Genomic DNA, 18,802 nt, shown 5'->3' on the forward strand with positions numbered 1-18,802 from the left:
ACCACGCACAAAGACAGTCACAGTGCTGTCAGACGCTTAGGTTTTGCTCTGGAAATGGATCCCTCAGCAGCGCGAAGCACAGCGGCTGTGACAACTCCTGTCACAGGAGACACTGAACATGTACCAAGAGCAACAAGAGCATTCAGGGCCACGCACAGAGGCAACCTTGCATCAGGAGATGCTGCCTGCTGCTCCGGCAACCTGCAGCCATCCCACACTCATATCCGAGGAGCTGACAATGTGACTAACCGACTTCAGCATGAGGTTTTGCATCAAAGGAGCCTCTCCTGCTCATTTGCTGCAGGACCTCCTTCACATTTGCCATCCATGGGGGTAAGTCCATCAGGATAGTTAGGCTTTCAAAACCAACAGAAGCTCTGTGGTTTTTCGCAGCGATGTGTCCCTGCTGTCTCTGCAATACTGCTTCTGGACACGCACAACCAACAGTTGAAAGCATTGCTCGACACTGGGCACCCTCAAACCTTCATCCAGCAATCCCAAACCAGCTCACTGTCCCATCAGCCCACATGCAGATGAACCACTTTGCAAAACCTGGAAGCTGTTCCCTTGCCCCATCAGATAAGACTGCTGCAGGAGCCAGTTTCTCAGCAACATTCCTGGCCTGCAGCTGAAGCAATTCCTGCAGTAGCCCAGCCTGATAAAACTGCTGCTAGATTCCTCCCTTTTTGGCTGAAGATTTAATTTGAGATCTAGTATCCTGCTGTGCACTCCCCCAGACTTCCAAAGTGTTCTTCTCTAAACAGCCTTCCTGTCTCGTGCTGCCAGGCTTTGCACATCTGGAGTCCAGACTTCATTGTCACTGACCCAGGACTCACCATAGTTCTCCTCCTCCAGCTCAAAATTAAACACATACAGTCATCCTGATCTGAGCACAGCCCTTCTGCCAGGTGGTGTCAGCATCCCGCAGCGCCAGGTCCAACAGCTCGTGTTCGCTTTAAAACAAAACGGCCCAAGGCGCCCACGCTGAATTTCTAGGAACACCAGAAAACCTCCATGGTGTCCTTAGTAATCACTATGGCCTCTCCACCCCCATCAGTCTGAGGATAAAATCAGGGAATATCTATTATTGGGCTTCTTATTTCTTCTCGAGGTGGAAAAACCCCAAAATAGCCTGTGGAAATGGTCTGTAATGGTATCTTGCAGAAGCATCGGCAGTCAGGGGTTAAGTCCCCACTGGTGGGAAGCCACTGCAGACAGACACACTGGTGGGTGTAACTTCTGTCCCCTACCGCGTAAGCCCATGCATCATTTGGAGTCACAGAGCAGTTAGGATCGGGCCACGGAGGCCAGGCTGTCCCTAGCCCTATAGGAAATGCAAGAACCACCCTCTCCTCTGCTTTATTTATTTCTGAGAAAGCTCCATGCCTGCGTTGTGAGGAGTGTCTTCTGCCTGTATGTCACCCTGCCCAGAGCTATCTCACAGACCTCTTGCAGCTGTAGACCCTTACAGTGACACAGAACCACAGGAAGAAAAAAAGAAGATCCACATTATACAGCATTTTTGCTCTAACATAAAAACCTTCCCCTGCTCCCTATTCTATTGTGCAACTGGTTTTGAATTTTTCTGCAGCTTCTGGTGACTTTCAGGGTGTCACTGGAAACATTCAGGAGAGTGAACTTCTAGTAAAGAACACTCTTGCCTCCCCAACATTAATCCCTTCATTTATGGGGCTTGTCCCCATCCAGGCATCCAGCTTACCCAAGCAAATAAACTCTCTGGGTGCAGTTTCTCCTGCTTCTGATTGACAGCATTGTAGACTTCTCCATCTTCTGGATGAACCATCAGGTGCAAATCAGCAGTAATGTTGCCCACAAGGAAGAGTCTGGAGGAGACACAGACTAGGTAGATGTCCTGCTTTCAGAAGACAGCAAGCGACATATATGCAAGAGCAGTGGGTGCTGTGAGAGGAGTGAGAGTGCTGTCTAGTAACCCTTGGAGGAAAACATCAGGAACAGCTACTACCAGCTTGATGCTATCAAGCAAAAGAGAAGCACAGGGAAATCTGAATCCCTCCCTCAGACTCCTTCCTCTAGCATCACATAAGCTGACCCTTTCTGTATTAAAAATATAACAACTTTTACTCAATATTTGAATACTAAGTTCCCATCTATTTCTGGTGTTGTGGTTGCTGGTCCAAGCCCCGTGCATGTGTCTCTCCTCTTCAGCAAGCACCCAGAGTATCTCAGCGCATCTGATGGCGACAAGAGGGGCTTTAACTTGGGAGAGATCTCGGGTGGCAGAATGACAGCGCTGAAGAATGAGATCTGCTGCTGGACCGGGCATTTGTTCAACACTGACTCAAGAGAGGAAAATGCCACTTAGTGAACCTCCAATACTTGTTTCTCAACAACCCAAAGCTCTCAGAGATCTCCCATCTAAATGCAAACCAGGCCCATTGCTGCACTATTTGGGGCAAACCAGGAGACAGTCAATTTATAGGAAGACCCTCCTGGATTTTTAATAGGCTAATTTTGAAAGTTTTATTTGAGCTCTCCTGCTTCAAGTTTCACAGATTGGTGAGCCAGTGCACAAAACACATAGGTTTTGTTTGTGTGCATTGGTGTCTGAGTGCAATGCTTTGAGCCAGGGGGTCTGGGACAAGAAGGGAAAACAGGGAGGAGAAGGAGGTGACTAGTCAAAGAAAAAAAAAATATCACTACCTTTATGCACATTTTAGGGTGGTAGTTTTCTCCCAGCATCACTTCCCAAGGTCTGCAATCTGCTCTCAGTGTACTTGTGCAGGCAAAAATCCATAGTCAGGATACAGAATTTCATCTGTGTGTCCCCCCAGCCCACCCTGGAACACCCACTCAAATTATGACAAAGAGAAATCCTCCCAAAGAACTGTGCAAGAATTAGCATCCTGCAGGGACCTCTTTAACCCATCCCTGTCCTACCGAAGAACCCCCCCCTCCAACCTCAGGTTTTCTGGACGGAGCCACAGGCACCATCAGCAGCTGAGGAAAGGGGAGCCCGAGCCTTGACGCTGCCAGCTCCTGGGCAGCCTGGCATCATCCAGCCTAGCAGGTAAGTACGTGGCTTATGTTACAGCTTGACTGGCCCGAGATCCCTGGCTAAAGGGCTGGGAGAAGAGGAAAATCGCGGTTGGCGTACCTTGGGTTGCATGTCCATCGGTCCGTCTGTCCGTCACTGCCCTCTGCGGGGAGGCCGGCAGCTTCAGGCCCCCGCGCGTGGTCACAGGGGCCCAGGACAGGAGTGGCTTGAGTGATGCTGGGGATGGGGAGAGTGCAAACAGGCACTCGCTTGCAGGCAAACTTCAGCTCCCTCCTACTCCACGCAGAGGCTGAAACCCAGACTGGAGGAACGGGCGAGGCCAATGCACCCACATGTGACAGCCTGCCGAGCTGATGCCGACACCTAGGACATCCATAAATTAGAGACACACTGCCCAGTGTAAAATTAGTATCACCTTGCTTTGAACCACAGTATAAGCTCAACGAAATAGTAGAGCCAGCAAGAACATGCAAGTGCTTTCTAACACTAATGGCATAGCCAGACACAGTTTTGCATATGTATGTCAGCGCCGTGATCACCAAGAAGGCAGACAGAGATAGTGTAGGCGCGCTTCGGAGGCGTCCTGGTAACAAAAGCTGTCAAAGAGAGGCCAAGACAAGCACAGGGAGCTGCAAAAAGTCAGAGTGCACCCCTCTCCCGCCCCCAGTAGAAAAGGAGGACAGCTGTCAAGGCAAAGAATATAAGGTAAGAGTATCAGGAGCAGAGGAACACACCACCACCACCCTCCTTCCCTTTTTGGGATTAGGCAGCAACGTAAAAATATCAGGCATAAATAAGGAAAAACGGAGGAAAAAGAAAAGGAGCAGTTTGGTTCTGACTTGCTCTCTCAAGCCTGGTCTCCTCGACCTGGGTCACCAGGAGCCACCAGTGCTCACGGCACAGCACTCGTCAGCTGTGTTTTTACAGCTAATACATACAGGATTGCTACAGACTGAGTCTTTTATGTGCAGTGCCGCTGATTAATGCTGGAAGAACTGACCATCAGTGAGAAGCCTGTTGCAAAGTCCAGCTCTACAGTTCAGAACTGGGCTGAGGTGCCAGTCTTCTACATACTCCTATCACAGCCATCTCCAATTCTGCCATGGATGGATGGACGGACTGATTCATATGCAGCACCAGGCTCTGCTGGAGAAGAACTACAGGCTCAGTGGTGTTTTGCTACTGCTTGTTTAGATACCAACCAACACTTCCCCTTTCCCCAGGGCAAAGCAACCACCCCAGGACTCAGACAGAGGATGGCAGTTAGGAGATGTACACACATCCACTGCCTGTGTTGGCTGCAGACCCCTTCCATCTCCTTCGGCGGCTTTATTTGTACCAGAGACTGTGAGGAGCACAGCTAGTGACAGGGGGTCATAATTACATGGTGGCCATCAGAGGTAATTGTCACTTACCTGCCTTGTGCAGTGGGGAACCGCAAGCCCTGCACAGGTGCCTTATTCTGCTCCTTGTTCACGAGGGTTCTGGACTCTCACAACCACCTTTAACCCTGTAATACAGAACAGGGAGAAGAGAATAAGGATTGCCTCCCAAATTACACAAGAAGATACCCCACATAATCCCAGCATCCAGCCTGTGCTGGCTTCCCCTTTGCTCCAAGAGTTGGGACAAGCATGATATTTGTCAGGAGCATCTTGCTAGCAATTCTTCAGCTAGTCTACACACACTGCAAATGGATAGCCACAGCAAAGGAAATAAGGATCAGAGCCGTGCTTTCACCAGCACACAGCGATGGGAAAGCACAAGACGACATCAAGGAGACAGGGATTTGGAAATCTCTCGAACATGGGAGTCCCCTCCTAAGCTCTAAGCACTAGAGAACAGCTAAGGCCTGAAAGCATATCAGATCTGCTCCAAAACTTGTTAGCATAATCCTTTATGGGTCTGGACTAGTGCTGTGATCCACACAAATATCCAACCTCCTTTTGACTAAGTGCCTGGATCAGCAATACTCTGCAGCAACACGTTCCAGAAAGCAATTGCACTTCCCACGAGGAAACTGTTTTCAGATGCCCCTTGAATGAGGTGTGTGATGTAAAAACAAAATACGACACAGTCACATAAAACAGTGGGAGATCCTTACTTTGGAGAGTGCAGCATTAGTTAGCTCATCTCAGAAAGGAAGTCCTCGATGCTGAGGCCAGGTCCTCAGCCTAGATTTTTCCTGAGCTCTGCACTCCTCCAACAACACAGCCTAGGAAGCACTGTAATTGATAAAGAAGTGAAACCCACTGCTGTTTAGCTCTTCATCCCTCCTTTTCATCTGGAAGGAGGCTATTTCAGCACTGAGCTCCAGGATCTAAAGGCCACAGAGTTGGGCAGCAATCAATGAAAAAAAATCTCTTTGAGGGTGTGAAGGAAAAGAAACATTCACACAGGGAAATCTGGCATCAGTAGAAGCAGCAAATGAGACAGAGAAAAAGGTTTCCTCTCTCTCAGAGGTGGGGGGAAGCACAAGAGCTATCCCAGTAACTTTTATGGACTGCAGGTTTGCAGCCAAACCTGGAATCTCTTGGCTGCTGCAAAGAACTTTATGAGATCCCCCCAAAAGACACACTGAAGTAGCCCATTTCATACACTCCACTTGTCCCTTTTGATTTATATCCCTCAAGCTTTGTCTGCCGGAAGGAAAACAGAGCCAAGAGCAAGCAAGGTACTTCAAGGAGAGTGCAACTGTCAGCAGTACTGCCTTTCTGAAAGGGCTCTGGCGGAGCAGCACAGGTTATGTTATCACAGCAGCGAGAGAACGAGAGAGCATCCGCTCACTTCGGCTATGGAGCAGATGCAACATGCAGGACAACAGAAGGTGAGTGTGTTCCTTCCATTCCCTTCCAGCCCAACCCAGTGAGAAGGCTGGGTTGTATTTCCTAACTGTAACACGCTGCTAGCAAGGAAGCCATCAAATCCATCAGTTCCCTCTGGGGTGGCTGAAACTCCTGCCTGCAAAGACTCCCTGTTGAAATTCCAAGCATCATCTTTTCAAGCGAAATGAAAAACACCATGGATCGTGCTTCTGCATCCCTAAACTAATTCCTAAAATTGCACCTGCAAAAGCCAAAGTTAGAAGGTGTGTAAGCAGCAAAATTAGGCAAGCCTGAATTCCCACCAAAATATCACAGCCAGAGCTGGCTGGCTGAAACAGGGTGGGAAATGATCTACGTTTTTCCTCCAACTCAGGCACAGATTTTTACATGGCTTATAAACTTGTAAAACCCCTACCAACTCTCACTATGTGTAAAGTTTGTTTAAAATCGGCCATGAGCTACTTGGGGGACCAACAGGCAGAGGTCAGTCCGCGTAACATTTATTTCTTCAGTATTCCTAAAGAAAAACGAAGGCAAGAAATACTTGCCATTCAATGGACTGATGGCTTGTTCAAGAACAAAGTGGAAGCCAGATAGAGGCTACAGCAGAGGCAACACGCTGCATGGCAGCCACGTCCCCTCTTACACGCCCACTGCGGGCAGGCACGCCTGCCTCAAGGCACAACAGTAAAAAGCACACTGCTCTCACATTGAAATTGGGACCCAACCTAAAGGGCTCGCAGAGATCACACAAAAGCACAATGTGACCTGCAAAAAGATTAATCAGTTTAAAGCTTCTCCTAGTCCCACCAAAGGCAGCTGGAGGTAGTCCATGGTTCTCTTATGGAACCCACTGCCGGACCTGCAGATCCTCCTGGAGTGATGTCCGTATGCGCATGCTGGATGAGGGGCCTCAACACCCCATTGCCTCCTTGTTTCTGTATAAGAAAATACCTGCACGTCCTCTCTCCTTGCAGGGAGCTGAAACACAAGGGATGACTGCAGGCTTTGGGTGATACCACAGGCTTGGGCTTTCAGCTGCTGTTAGCAGGGTAACCACACGCCATGGCCAGCAGGTCACACCTCCTGTGATGTTCCTCTTCCTTTCTTTCATGCAGCCCTTTGATGAGATGATGAATCGAGCATTGTTTAGTTCTTGCCTAACAGCTAGTGCAGATGGGAAGGAAAGTCAGAGCCAGAACAAAAGTACAGATGGGAAGAAAAGTCAGAGCCAGATCAAAACCACTCCAGGTGTATTTGCTTCATTCCTGCATTTTGCAGCAGTATTCCCAGCACCACTGTTTAAGAATTGATATGTTTTTGGCTTGCATTTTTCATGGCAGCTTTACACTGGGAAACATCTCTGTCAAAGGATGGAAAGCTGCACAGAAACGTATTTTATTTGGAGCTCTGCATGTTGATGATTGCCAGATGCTGGGTCAAACATCAGGATCTCTTCACAGGTACATCAGGAAGTTGTTGTACTACCAGGTGTGATCATTTTATGGCAACTCTGTCTTTTGTGGAGTGCAGAGAGAAGTGATAGCAAAGCCCTGATCCAGGAAGCGCTGTTTGGAAGGAGAGTGATGGGATTCTTCCTGTCTGGCCACATATGCTCAGGAATCAGCTTAGGGTCAAAAAGGGTGAGACCTCCAAGCAATGCCAGCTGGAGCAAGGGCCTGAAAGATGTCATTGCATTGCCATAACCCCACTGCAGCCATCACCAGCAGCGAGCAAACCAGTCCAGAATGGAGGGGGAGACTTAAGTGTCACACACGCCATATCAGGGACAGCCTACACAGAATCACAGAATGGTTTGGACTGGAAGGGACCTTAAAGATCATCTAGTTCCAACCCCCCTGCCATGGGCAGGGACACCTTCCACTAGACCAGGTTGCTCAAAGCCTCATCCAGCCTGGCCTTGAACACTTCCAGGGATGGGGCATCCACAACCATCTTACATCTCCCAGTAAGAGGCACAACAGGCTCACAAGACTAGCTAAGGGCAAGCGCGTCCACCAAGAACAAATAACGCGGGATCGGGCTCACAAGGGTATCCCAAAAGAAGGGGTGGTATGCATACAATTCCTTTACCCTCAGCCCAGTCCTTGACAATAAGAGATAAGCAGGGCTTGAGGAAAACACTTGATTTTTCTAAGCTGGTGGTTTAACCAGTTATGTTTTTCTTCTCTTTCTTCACTGATACAATGATCAGAAAACTTGGAGTAGAGAAAAAGCAGTGGTCCTTCAAGCACAAGGAAGAGATTCTCCGGGGACATCAGGCATGGCAGTTGGTATCAATGGGTGAGCTCACAGCCTGCTGCCACATGAACCTGTGCAGTTCCCAGCTACGCAAGTGTGCGCCTGCAAAGAGCCCACCCCTCCCCTCACTTTGGTGGCTTCACGTGCAACAATGTGAACCGAAACACTTCTCCCCCATTTCACCCCACATCTGTGCTGCAGGTTTCACGTGGCAGCTCCTCCAGTTGCCACCACCGCTGCAGGTGTGAGGAGCAGCTGAAGGAAAATGCCAGCTGAGTGCACAATGACCCATGGAGCAAATCCTCCCTGGACAAGCTGCAGGGCAGGATTTAGCAGGGAAGTGTTTTACAATGTCAGGGTCCATTGCATCCCTCAGCTCCAGCTGGCTTCTCCAGGTTTCACACAGTATTTTCACAGGAGGAGAGAGAAACTAGAGGGAAGGGCAGAGAGGAGGTTTCCTGAAGTTTTTGAGCCTCCCCTTTATTTCTGCACAGTGTGGAGCCTCTTTTGTCTCCAGATCTCCCCTCCTAGGCTGACATTCCCAATCAACACTTAAGAAGATAGCTAAGTTCAAGCCCCAGTGCTCAAACATACCTGAAGATGCATCTCCAACTAAGTAACAACCTGATAAGGTGTTTTTTCCAGGTTTGTAATTTTTCAATCAGTCCAAGAGATACTCTAATTCTGGCCATAGTGGGGTTCAACACACAGCTCCTTCTGAATCAAGGACTTCCAAATCAAAAATGCTTCAGGAGGAAGGGTGAGCAACTGCAACCCCAGCATCAGTGTCTAATGTCATGCATCAAGCCAAAAGGGCAGAAGGAGAAAGGCTGGAAAGAACACTCCCTTCCTCCCTCCGGGGCAGCTAAATCCATCCCCTGCCCACGGTGGGATCAGCTGCAGCTGAAACAGTCCTGGCTGGAGCTGATCCAATGCAGTCTTCAAACTTTCCAGTGCTGGAAGACCTCCCGGCAAAATCCATGCCAATACTTCTCTAATCTCATGTCAGAAAAAAATCTTCTTGCCGAACCTAAACCTCTCAGGATGCTATTTGCGTCCGTTACATCTTGTCCTTTCCCCAGCACAATGCAGAGGGAAGAAGGGAATCCCACTCTCTGTCATTGACCCTTTGCATCATCTTCTACGGACTAGTTGCTTTCTCTTTGCTCACATATCCTGGCCAGTCATGTTTCTGGAGGTCTCAGGATTTTTGTGGTCTCCCAACTCTCTCTGGTAGCATAGCGAGCTGAGCCAGGCCGGGCAGACCTCCAGGCATTAGTCCAACTGCCTGGGAAATGGAGCAACCCACAACGTATGGAGCAACACGCCCTCTAGAGTTGGAGACTGTTTTCTTCCCCAAAACTCTACGCAACAAGACTTCTAAAGCATATGCACATCATTCACGCTGGCAGAAGTCCTTTTCCTCCAACACAGTTTTCCTTAAATTTGTGCTCCACATTTCTGAACACAAAGAGCTAAGACTGAAAATAATAGGAAGGTTCTTTTAAACCAGAGGAGAGGCAACTCCTATACGGAGGGTTTGGGTGAATTCAGCAGGCAAACACCCAGTACCTTCACCTTGGTGCTCCTGAAGCCCTAACAAGCGAGAAGGTACACCCCCAAAAGTCACGTAACCCCTTGGTTTCTGCATGGCACCTTTCTTCCTACAGCACTACCCCTGAGCGGGGATGCCACACATTGGAATATTTCACTGCTCTGTAAAGTCAGCTCCTGGCAGACTTTGCTCAAAGCCCATTGAAGTCACTGCGCCTCTGCATTTCAGTGGGCTTTGGATGAGATCCTAAATGACCTCTGTGGCAACTTCACAGCAGAGAACGAGGAAACACTATTGATTTCAAGTCTTCTCTTGAACAGCACTCACTGTGAGTACCCAACACTGGAGATACAGATCAAGACTGACTTGTCACTACAGACTCATCGGCTCAGACTGTTCCCAGGGCTTGGTCCTGATCTCTTCCCCATTTGCCTGTACCATCAGCAATCTGCTGAAACCATCTCAGAGGTGCATCAGCACTGAGATGAGTTGCAATATTAGCCACTGTCAAACAAGCTCTGGCTCATCAATTACATGCTCCAGAGCAATGAACAAACTTGAGCAGGATTCCTGGTGTCCTGGGTTAAAGCCAGGACTGCTGAGGATTTTATATGCACTACAGTTGTCCTGTTCATTAAGGTTGCCCACACTTTGCCATACAGATAAATGTCAGCTTTCCTCAGTTCCAGAAGATTCCTGCCATGAGCACCAGCCTGTGTGCTTGTGGAGGCTGTAGCAAGAGGCTACAGTAACCCTGCATATGCTCTCCCACATCCAGAAGTGTGGAGGTGTGTCATAAAACCTCTGTCTCAAGTACCTTCTGCCACTTTCTCCTGCTAGAAGGGAATAAAATGCAGGAGAAATTCCTTCAAATGATACCAAACCCCAATGCTTTATGAATCCTAGAAGGACAGGTCTTCTGAGCAGCCCTTGGTTCTGCATCCAGCTGTACCCAGGGCTTCAGGTAAGCAGTCAAAGGGCTGAGATCCCATTTCAAGTCATTTCTGCAGGGCTTATGGGTACCACCACTGAGCCAAGAGCCAATTATACCATGTACAAAGAGCTGATTCCTGAGCCCACAGAAGGGGAAGGTCCCCATGGTGGGCATCTGCCTCCCAGCAAGGGTCTGCAAGGTGGTACAAGGTAGCTGAGTACCTCAGCATATCTGCTACTCCATGACTTGGTGCCTCACACCACAGTTCCCAGAGTAGAGTCACAAGTTCACAGGAGGAAGCAAGATGACTCCTACACCAGATCTGGCTCATCAAGACCATGAGGTGATTTTTCAGCAGCTGCTCAGGGCAGGACATAGCAGAGACCTTGACTGTGATCTCCAAAACAGTGTTAGATCCTCAGAGATTGAAGAGGTCTGACAAGTTTCTGCCTTGGCAGGCAAGCTCCACGCTTCTGTCTCCATCAACCCCAAATGTAAAGTGAGGTTTTTTCCTTCTGCATTGCTGGTGCACAGAGCAGCAGTGTCACAGCCAAGTAGTGACTTTTCCTGTCTGTGCAACCTGCAAACACATCCCAGCCTGTCCCTGCCAGGCCCCTTCTGGGCTGAAGAAGTAGGAGAAATTCCCTTTGCCCAAATGGTCTTAAACACTAGAGCAGAGGCAGAATAAAAATTACAAACAACCTAAATCACCAAGTGGCCTCTCCCACAAATTTTCTATGCAACAACCAGAAGAAGAAAAAATAAATAAAGAGACAACAAACCTAAATACCTCTATGCAGAGTGTGCAGACCCAAATTACTTTTCTCCAGGTGCAGGTATTAGATCCAGGACTGGTACTGAATTCTGGAGACCCAGCACTAAAGACGAGTGTGAGGCCCTGCTCAGAGGACACACACTTGTGTCTGTGGGGGCACAGAGCAGGGACACAGTGAGTAGGAGTGGGGAGTCCCTCCAGCTCTTCTCCCTCCAGCCCATGTAGCACGTCCCATCTCTTCAGACAGCCTTGCTACAGCTGTGCCTTTGGTCCACACCTCGCTTGCTCCGAGTACATGCTCCACACCAACAGCCACCACCCACAGAAACGTTGCTGTGTACAAACAGCTCATCACCAGATGACCTACTAAACATCACACGCAAATCCTCTACAAGACAGGGAGAAAGCACTGTTATCCTATCTCTCGGTTGTCACCTTACAACCCTCCTATCTAAGAGCATTATGACCCATCTTGCACCTACCCTGCACTCCCAGCTCTTCTTTTGGATGCCCAGTTTAGGCTGATTTGTCCCAAGCAAGGGACACACAGGTGCACAGTCACACCCCCAGGTCCTTTAGCAGCTCTCAGATACTCCCACATTGGTCCTGTTCTCATACTGTTGATGGAGACTTTGAGGAAAGGGAATTTGGAAATATTATTAGATCTGGGGTTTGCTACATTTTTACAATCCAAGAAAACATCTGGGGGAAAAAAAAAAAAAAAAAAAAAAACACAAAAAAACCAGGCGCAAAAACAAAGAAACCCCAACACTTGGCTCCTGTTGGAGGGTGCCAAGCCTGAGCTGGTATTTGCCACCTTGGGTTGCATCCTTTGCTGCACCGTGGTTGGGCCAACAGCTGACTATGGAATGCTCAGCCATGGGATAAAAGTCCTTATCTTGAGCTCCACTCGTATGTTGAGCAAGGAAAAGAGTTCATTCTCATGGCCTTGACTTCAGGCTTACCTTCCAGCGTCCTGCCCACACGTGCAGCATCAGTGGTTACGGGTTTTTCCTGGTTTGGGCCTTCGAACCAGTCGGTTGCAGCTGGAGAAACCTTGGCACATCCCGGCTCAGCGGCACCATTCAGGCCAAAGCACTAGGTGGGGCTAGGCGATCGCTTCCATTTCCAGTCCTCCTGCAAAGTAAGGAATGTGTCCCCAAGGCTCAATGGGAGGAAGAGCTCAGGCTGCATTTACTGACTGGGGGAGCCCTCCCTGGCCTGCGTACCACGGTGTAAAATCCAGCATCTCTGATGTGTGAACGCCCAGACCTGCTGTTGGGCATGGAGACATCTCTTCTGGTACCCAGGTAAACGTCATGGACATTTCTAACGCAGCCTGAGCACGAGGCATTCGTTACAGGCAACGGCTGGGACTGTCCCTTTGCAGCAGGACATTCCACAGCCCAGGACACCCCCGGGTGCCTCAGCTACAAACTGACATTCGTCCATCCATTTCTGAGCAGCAACCAGACCCAGGGACAAGATGGCATGAATTGCTGGCTGGAGACACAAGGGACAGGACATTTAGGAAGAGAAGTAGGCTTAGAAATGAAGCCTGATAAAACCAGACAGGAGAAAAGGTGACAGGCTTCAGACCTTCATGACCACGCAGAAGAAAACCCCTTGGGGTTTTGAGGTAAGCCTTGCTCTGTCCCAATTAACTGCCTCTATAAGCAGAAAAGGACTTGCTTAAAAATAACCTCAGACCTCTCCACCCAGCCATTAAAAAAAGAAAATGCTCACAGTAATCCTGATACGCAACTTCTAGAACAAACCAACCCTTCTTTCTTTTTGAAGATATTGCATTAAAAAAAGGCGTCATACAGCCCACTACAATAAGCTGCAAACTTCTTTCCCTGACAGAGCAGCACAGAGGCATCATAAAACCACCCTGGACCCACATCCTGATCTTTTCCTGCAGGCACAGCAACACCAAGCCCTGAAAAAACCACACTGGCTGCTTCTCAGGAGCATGGGCCCTCCTCCGCGGAAAGGAGAAGGGGGCAAGAGTCTTTGCCAAGGTACCTTGTGGTCATTAATGCTACAGCAGCATGAAAGGACCAGGCACACAGGGCTACAGTGTCAATCCTCACAGCTGCTGTCCTGCAGCAGGTGCACTTGGATGTTCAACCGAGATGTGTATATACATCCCTGCTGTCTCCAGCCCACTGCCACAGCCCTGGTTTCATTCCCTTCCAGGCCTCCTTGTCCAAAACCTCCTCCCCACTCAGGTTCCTCTGCTGCAGCCTCTTAACCCCACAGCAAATGCTTTCACATCCCTTGGGCACAAACCCTTTCCACCTGAGCTCCTCCAGCCGGTCAGCCTCAAGGAGAGGCCAGAGGCAGCTCAGCCCAGCACAGCACATCAGAGCATGCAAGGTGGCAGAGAAAGGAGTAAATCAGCATAAAAAACCCAAAACGCATTAATGGCCCAAAATAAAGGGGTTGGAACCAAAAGGGATGCAAGGGCAAAAACGATGAGCAACAACCCAGCTCTTGCAGAGGTAGAACTCCTGTGCAGTTTCCCTATCCGCTCCACCAGTTCCTCACATCCTCTTGTCGGCCTGAGGTGGTCGGGAAATGACTCCAGCTTGTGCAAAATCTTTTAAAAAAAAAAAACAAACTGAGATCAGGTAGAAACAGACTGGAAAAAAGGGAAAATTTGCGAAGAACCTTGTTTCTGCTTCCCTGTCAGGACTGGCTTACATATTTGTGGCAGGCTGACCCTGGCTGGAGGGCAGGTGCCCACCAAAGCTGCTCCGTCACTGCCCTCCTCAGCTGGGCAGGGGAGGGAAAACGTAATGAAAGGCTAGTGGGTCAAGATAAGGGCAGGGAGAGATCACTCACCAATAACCATCATGGGCAAAACAGACTCAACTTGGGGAAATCAGTTTGTTACCCACCAAACCACGAGTAGAAAGAGCACTAGAACCAAATCATGTTCCTGTTGACCCTTAGCAGCCCCTTTCAGCGAGCAGCACCAGCTCCGACCGCTGCCGAAGCTCTGCGGCGCAACTGGAAGTGCCTCCTTCCAAAGGCCGCTGCCCACGAGGAGGGATCAGGAGCAGCTGCACTGAACAAGGCAGCTTTGTTCTCCTCAAAGGCATGTGTAGGAGCTTAGAAACAGGTTGATTTTGGCCCAAGCACAAGAGGGACAGGCTGTGAAAACAAGTGACCAGACAGATGACCCCAGAGAGAGATAAACCAGCTACGTTCAGCCTCGATCAACCCTCCGAGTGTGAGCAGTTCATAGGCTGGAAAATGTAAGTGTTAACAGGTATGAGAATTTCAATCAAGATTCACTCATGTGGGTTTGGGTTTTGTTTTTTTTGTTAAACCACAAAGAGGTGATGCACAAGTGCTCGGGCAAGAATAAAAGGGTAAATCAGCTGGAACAGGCAGGTAGCTGAAGCGATTAACAATCTACGGGCCCTGCCCACCCACTCCCCTGCCTGAAAAGCCAGTCCTGGCAATTCCTAGCCTTGCCTATCAGTATAAACCACAGCAGCTGTCACAGCACAGTTGATTTAATGCCTGCCTACCTCGGCCATCAGAGCTGCCACTGATGGTGTCATGACCTCGTGAGAGTCAGTCACATGTGATAAAGTTTGAACTTCAGCTTGTCCACACGCCATGTCCCCGCCAAAAGATCCCTTGTCATGCTTCAAGAAAGGCATCTTACTGTAGTCTTTTTAATTAGAGACTCTTGATGCTTTTAGCATGCAGGTGCAGTAAGCTTTATAGAGAGGAGCAAGGAATAAAGGCAGAGCTTGAGCAGAAGGATTCCCCTGTGACAACATACGGGTCCATCACCAGTGAAACACAGACCAGCACGGAGCTACGAGCCACCACAGCTCCTTCCCAGGAACGGCAGGGAGGATGGTACATGCACGAGATGTAGCAAGTTCCGATCACCTTGTGACACACGCACCTTTGGGCTGGGGACAGGCTGAAACGCAGACACTCAATACCCAGGTTGGTGATTCACACCACCGATAGGCATGTGGGTGGGTGGGTGCTTCAGTCCCTGCTCACGGGGTGTTTTAGGAAAAATAAAATAGCCACAAAGGCAGAGAACACAGAAATCACTGCTTGTAGCACAAAAACCACTTTGTATGCCTCCAAAAGGAAGTTAGAGGTGTGGTGTGACCAAGCCCCTCAGGGACTTGAGGAGCAGGTCCTCCCAACACCTCATGAGACATGGGGCAAGGCTGATGCCAAACCACTCAAACCTGTTGCGACCAGGATGTACCTACATTTGTCTACAAACGTAACTCCTAGAGCCTCGGGAACTTTTAGGCCAAGACCTGTGCTGCTGCAAGAAGGTAAATATTTCCCAAGTTAGGTGGCTGCAGAACAAAGGGGTTGCATTCACGGCAGGGCTCAGCTGTCCCTCTCCACAGCCCTTCAGCCTTTAACTCCTATTTGCATCTGCTCATATGTCACTTCAGGCAATGGCTTCTTCAACAGCACTCAGGTTTTCAGCAGTAGCATTTTTAATCATCATGTCACTCTCCAGATTTGCTGGAGCTGATCATTATCTCAACCCCAACAGGCAGGATTTTACTGGGCTTTTTGTATTTAGAACATGGGCAAGGGTGTTCCTTCCTAGGAAACATATCTTAGTGTCAGCATTATGCCCTGGATTTATTCAGAAGTAAAAGAGCTATTTGGAATAGCATCACCTTAGGTACCTTTGTAATTAGGAAAGGCAAGAGCCTTCCCAAGCAACAGAGATTTCGGAGGGCAAGATTCAGGTGCTGGTAAAATCAAGTACTTGTATAAAACCTTGCTGCTGGCAGGCTGGAGGAAGGCAGTCACAAGACGAGCACAGATGTGATGTCAAGAGGTGCATGAGCTCTTCCTTCATCTGCCCTCAGCAACAGGCAGAGATGACACTCTTGCTACACAGCCACCTCCCTCCCCGATCCCCTCCCAGCTTTTGGTGGAGTTGCACCGGCACAGCACGAGAGCCGAAGCTGTCAGCACACATCCCTCTGCTGAAGGGGCTGAGCTGCTCTCACCCACTTACTGGCATCTCAACAGACGACCCTACACCGGACACATGGAGGGTGTCCCTGCCCATGTCAGGGGGTTGAACTAGATGATCTTGAAGTTCCCTCCCAACCCAAACCATGCTGTGACTCTGTTTCTGTGCTGAACATCCAGTGCCAATGTCAAGTGGCCACTGACCACAGCCTGCAACCACTGCTGTGGCGCATTCCCCCTCCGCGCCCAAGCAGCTCTGTCTCCAACTGCCACTCTGGCACATGTTCATGGCATCACAAGAACCAAATCATAGCCTCACCTGTGGTAGTTTTCCAGGGCAACATCAGTTTTTACCTCCAGCTGGACATAAGCCAGCTGGGTGCAGGACTTGTAAAAACACTTGAAAAGCAGCACCATAAAGTCACATTTTGAATAACCAAGTTCCCACTTGTTTGAACAAATCAGATACCGCCCAAACAAGCATGCTGTTCATCTCTCTTGCTACTCCCTAAGTGGCCAAATCTGAATTTAAAAAAAGCTTCATAAATATCTAAATCTTAAAATCAGTTTCGGAACTGTTCAGTCCCAACAGAGAATTCTACTTACGTCACCTGAAAGACTGAAATGTAACAGATAACGCAAGTACCTAACAACCACTCTAAATTCATGGGAGAAGGAAGTTGACGCTATGTTCCCTGCACAGGAACCATGAAGAAAATTCAGCACGAGAACAGGTCAGACATACATAACTGACCGTTCCCAAGCAGGGAGTTATACAGAGTGACAAAGAGAAATTCTGATGTGGAACACAACTGCTTTATCACAGCTCCCAGATTCTCTGCTGACTTTTTAAACACACCACTAAGACGTATCTCCAAGGGACAACGCAGATTCTTTGCAAAGCATGAGATCTGGGACACAGCAAAGACACACACAGCTTTTGTTCTTTATCTCCCCTCCAGCAAGCCTGAAGCCCAGACCAAGTGCTGGGATGGATTCTCTCCTCCAGGCACCAGAGAGATAACTCCACTGACCAGTATTGAAAAGGCATAAAGGAAGGGAGAAAGAATTATCATCGGCCACTAACTCTTCTCTTCTCGAGTGCCTGGGATTGCATCAAGACTTTCAATTGGACCAGTAGGACACAGAAAATCCTTAATAAAGAAGGCAGAACAAATAGCAACCTGCGAGACAAATACATAAGTAGAAAGTGGTTTCATCAGTTTATTGCTTTCTGCAACCTGAACTCTGCTGCCATTTCACGATGGCCGAGTCGGTGCTGTACACGCTGCCACGGAGAAGTACGTTTCACAAGCCATAAAACTGGTGGAAAACCAATCTAATCCTACACCAGCATAATCTGAGAATTCGACAGTAAATACAGCATCTCCAAAATGCTATGGGCATTTATGTTAATCAGCTGATTGTTTTGAAGTTACTGAGTAAAACAAACTGCTGAGAGATCAAGGGCTCCGAAACGCATACTTTTGGGGTATTCAGGATGCCCTCCCAAGAGACACAATCTGAAATCTTCCAAAATGTCACTAATACCAAATTAAATTAAGGTACTTAGCTTCCAGTTTAATGCCAGGAGAAAATAATTAATGTATTTTAATATATTAACTAAAAGACTATCTGTATAAAATTCTTCACACATGAAATATTTTTAAATTAAACAATATAATTATACTTACAAAAAAAATACTAGTAATTTATTGCAAGTAAAAAAAATTAACTTGTTTCATGGAGGAGAAGTTAGATTATTGCTATAAACACAACCAGTGTCAGAGACAAGAAGCTGATTTTCCAACCTGCTCACCATCCACAACTGACTCTCGAGGACATGTAGGTACATGGGACTTGGGAAAGCCGAGGTGTACAGCTTGATCTCGAGTTACTCCTTACAACCCCATGTCGGTTTACTGCCTTTTAGTATAACGGCCAGAATCGGTTTGCCACTGCTCCTGTATTCTAACATTAGAAATTAGTAGAACTTCTCTCTACAGAGGGGAAAAAAACCCCCACACACCCAAAAAATAAAGAACCCAACCTCCCTAGTCTTCCTTTTCCACATCAGCATTCTAGAACTTTAAAACTACAGCTACATTCATATCTTAGCCCATAACAAAAAACATCGGAACGTTCACCATGCGGAGAGTCCATGACATGAACATTTCTAGGCCAACCTTTGAGCAATTCGCTAACAAATTTTCATTCCCAGAGAGAGCATTTTTCACAAACTGTAGCTTAATACCACTACTCAGTGAAAACAGTCATACCTCCTACTATACTAGTAACAAAATGGAAGCAAACACCAAAGCCCGCTTGCAGATCTGCACAGTCCAGTTTCTTTGCAATGCACTGATTTCCAGTCACCAGAACATACTTTTATAGCTTTTTTTCTTTAAGTAACTGCTGAAAG

The sequence above is a fragment of the Eurypyga helias genome, unplaced genomic scaffold (assembly GCF_000690775.1).
Source record: "Eurypyga helias isolate BGI_N326 unplaced genomic scaffold, ASM69077v1 scaffold9463, whole genome shotgun sequence".
Taxonomy (NCBI): Eukaryota; Metazoa; Chordata; class Aves; order Eurypygiformes; family Eurypygidae; genus Eurypyga; species Eurypyga helias.